Here is a 4,467-nt window from a genome sequence, read left to right on the forward strand (position 1 = left end):
TTTTTTTTTTTTTTTTAATGTTTTATTTTGCTTTGCAAAGCAGCTTGCCATAAGGCATGTTGTCAGGATACTGATAATCATGCTCTATTAAAAAGAAGAATTTCATAAACCAGGCATTTTAAATTTTCTTAGATGAAGTTTGAGAAGGATTTGGTTTATGCCAGATTCCATTCAAGAACAATCAAAACAAAACTACTGCAAAACTCCAAGCAGGCTTAGTGCCAAAAACAATCTTATGTTTTCTTTTTTTTCTTTTTCCCCTAAGAGAAATCTGCCTGCTGTCATTATTCTGTGTATTCCCTTTCTTTGTAAGAGTTTCCATTTTTCTTATCTGAGGAATTCATTGTCCATTTAAACCTATCTGGCTAACCAGGAGACTACCATACTGACTTTTGTCCCATTGCTCTTCACTTCATGTATTAAACTTTTACCCTTCAAGACCTGATACCAATACTGATGTATTCTGTGAAGTACTGAAAGTGTTAAAGGCAGAAACAGTGCTTTATAAAGTGTTTTAAATTTCACAGGTTAAAAGTAGCAACTCTATTTGGTAATTCCATGTAGTAAATCACGGCAAGGCCAATGCAATAGTAACCTTGAATCCTCTAAATATTTGACCTAATCAAATTCAACTACATGCAACTTTTCTGTGGTATCTCTTTTTCTCTCTTTCACTATCATGACAGTTTAATGCAAAGAAATATAAAATTTCATACAAACTCATTGATATAAACTATGCCTTTTTATACATATTTTATAATCATACATAGAGAATATAGAATTGAATACATAAAAGTGTGCATGATGTGATTTATGGGTGATAGATAACATTTAAAGAATTACTTTAACTCCAGTGAGAGATCTCATGGGGTGACTTTGGAGTTCATTTTAGAATTGATCTCATTGTTTATATATACATATATAAACAATAATAATAATAAAAAATCCTAAAGCATAATCCTATATCTAAAAAATAAGCAGTAAATAAAACTCACTGCATTGTAGGATGATAGTACAATAAGAACTTTAGATGGAACTCTATGGTTTATGAATTTTCAAAACTTTGGAGGTCAAAAGCACCATATAAACAAGATTAAGAAAGAACAATGAGACAAGGTATTTGGAATCCAAGTGAAGATTGAAATTCATAGGAAGGAAATGTAAAAATAATGTAAAAAGTGTAAAAAGCCAAGGTTCTCTAGGTTCTAATACCATTTATAAATAGCATGACCTGGGGCAAGTAACTTAACTTCTCCATGCATTGCTTTTGATTGCAAAATGGGGTTAATAATAATAATATCTACCTCATAGAGTTTAAGAAGGCTTAATGAGATTAAATGTATGAAACTATTAGAATAGTGTCTAGCACTTTATATTTTTTATATTATTACCATCATGGAAATTATTATTAAAATTAGGTTATAAAAGTGATCATTTTCTTGACTTTTCTAGTTATAGCTTCTATTATTACCTCATTTTCTACACTTTTATATCTGGGTTATTTCAGGCTCTCAAGCAAGATTTCAATCAAAGATTAAACTTTTGTGATTATTTTAAAGACATAACAATACTATCTCTCTAATGAAAATAAGCTAGAGGAAACAAATTCCCTTATAATCCAAATATTACTCACCACAATAATATTCTTTGAGTTAGAGAGAATTTTGTGGATCTAAAATCTCATTAAATATTTTTTAAGTTATTAAATCAAGATGAATAAAAGGTCTCTGGTAGCGTAGTGCCTAAGGCACTTAACTGCTAACCAGAAGGCTGGTGGTTCAAACCCACCAGCCACTACTTGGAAGGAAGATTGGGCAACCTACTTCCATAGTGATACAGCCTCTGAAACCCAAGGAGGGATCACTATGAGTCAGATCTGACTCAATGGCACATAACAACACAACAACAATCTGTTGAAGTGAGCTCTCATAGCGTAGTGCCTAAGGCACTGGACTGCTAACCAGAGGGCTGGTGGTTCAAAAGCACCAGCAACTCCTCAGAAGAAAGATGGGGCAATCAACTTCCATAGTGATACTGCCTCAAAAACCCAAGGAGGGGTCACTATGAGTCAGTTCTGACTCCACGGCACATAACAATGACAAAAACAATCTGTTGATAAAGACTAGAGCTTCAAGATGCATTTAGTGTCATAAGACAAAAATGTGAACCATTTTGAGCAAATAGGAAATTTATCTTAAAGAATGTTGATATCTTACAGAAATAAGGTAGCACCAAAACAGAAACAGTCAGCCGCAGGAATCCAGGCGAGGAGAGGGAACTCTGGCATGCTGAAAGCAGCAGGGCAGGAGAGAGGGAGAAAGGAGAATAAAAGGCCAAGGAATCAGGACAGAGAAGCAGTTAACCATCTGGATCCAAGTGAGGAGAGGGAACCCAGGCATGCCCAAAGCAGCAGATTGGGAGAGTGGGAGAAAGGCATTTACTCTGCTATGCCAAGAGAGTTGGAAGACAGCTACCTGGCCAACTGACTGGAAGAGAACCATATTTGTACCCTATCCAAAGAAAGGTGATCCCACAGAATGTGGAAAATATATAACAATATCATTAATATCATATTCAAGTAAGGTCTTACTGAAGATAATTCAAGAACGGTTGCAGCAGTATATTGACAGAGAACTTCCAGAGGTTCAAGCTGGATTAGGAAGAGGATGTGGAACAAGCGATATCATAGCTGTTGTCAGATGGATCTTGGCTCAAGGCAAAGAATACCAGAAAGCTGTTTATCTGTGTTTTGTTGACTATGCAAAGGCATTTGATTGTGTAGATCATGACAAATTATAGATAATATTGAAAAGAATGGGAATTCCAGAACACTTGATTATACTCATGAGGAACCTATACCTTTATCAGGAGGCTGTTGCTTGAATGGAACAAGGGGACACTACATGGTTTAAAATCAAGAAGGGAGTGCATCAGAGTTGTATCCTTCCCCCACACTTATTCAATCTATATGCTAAGCAAAATAATCCCAGAAGCTGGCCTATATGAAGAAAAACGTGGCTTCAGGATTGGAGGAAGTATCATTAAGAACCCGAGATATGCAGATGATACAACTTTGCTTGCTGAAAATGAGGATGACTTGAGGCACTTACTGAAGAAGGTTGAATAATACAGTCTGCAGTATGGATTACATCTCAGTATAAAGAAAACAAAAATCCTCACAACTGGACCAATGAGCAGCATCACAATAAACGGAGGGAAGATAGAGGTTTTCAAGGAATTTACATTGCTTAGTTCTACAACCGATGCCAATGGAAGCAGCAGTTAGGACATTAGATGGTGTGTAGCATTGAGAAGGTCAACCGGAAGGAGCTGTTTCAAGTGCTGAGGAGCAAGGATGTTTCCTTGAGGAAGAAGGTGCACCTGACACAAGCCATCATATTTCCAACTGCCCGGTATGCATGTGAGAGCTGGGCAATGAATAAGGAAGACTGAAGAAGAGTTGATGCTTTTGAGTTGTGGTGCTGGAGAAGAAGGCTGAAAGTACCATGGACTGTTAAAAGAACTAGCAGATCTGTCCTGGAGAAAGTGCACCTGAAATGCTCCTTGGAAGTGAGAATGGCCAAACTTTGTCTCACCTATTTTAGTCATGTTGTCAGAAAGGACCATTCCATGGAGACAGATGTCATCCTTGGTAGGGTGGAGGGTTGATGAAATGGATTGACATGGTGGCTGTGATGATGGGCTCAAGTATAGTAGGGATCATGGAGCTGGCATGGGATCGAGCAGTGTTTCATTCTGCTGTGCATGGGGTCGCTATGAGTCGGAAATGACTTGAAAGCACCTAACAACAACAACAAAACAGAAACACTGGAGTGTGGACTCCAAAGTACAAAGCTAGTATTAGTGACTGACAAGGACTTCCAATGACTTCTTTCACATTAATTTGGATTTTTTTTTTCCTAAAAAGTGTAGAAAATAATATAACACTTATCAAGAGTTATCTTATCATGTGTTTTTCTGAAATTCTTAGATATAATATTTCCTTTGTCATGTGATCATAGGTGCAAGCGATTGGAGAAAGAGTTTAATAAAATTCCTTTATATAGAAATGCAATACCATGACTGACAATATCCCAAGTAATTGGTTCCAAATAGATCATCAAATAGCAAACCACTGGTATATTCATCTAGGACAACGAGTTCTATCTCTTATCACTTCTGCAATTATAATAGCCCTCAAGACCTTGAAAGGGAGATAAGCTAATTTTATTTCCCCAAAGGAATGTATGAGATAAATAGACTTAACACACCATGTATCTAGAATCAATTGCAATATTTTCAATAATATGGGCATTATGTAGCATTTTGTAAAAGAATTTAGCTCAGAGGCCCCAAAAACAGTAATATTAAAAAAGCATTGGAAGGGCAAAGGAGAAGAATTGATGCGATGGAAGACAGAATTAATGAGATGGAAGAAAAATACCTGAATACTTCTTTGCAAAAGGA

This window comes from Orycteropus afer, unplaced genomic scaffold (assembly GCF_000298275.1).
Source record: "Orycteropus afer afer isolate SDZICR_OR568_19922 unplaced genomic scaffold, OryAfe1.0 scaffold00787, whole genome shotgun sequence".
NCBI classification, from domain to species: domain Eukaryota; kingdom Metazoa; phylum Chordata; class Mammalia; order Tubulidentata; family Orycteropodidae; genus Orycteropus; species Orycteropus afer.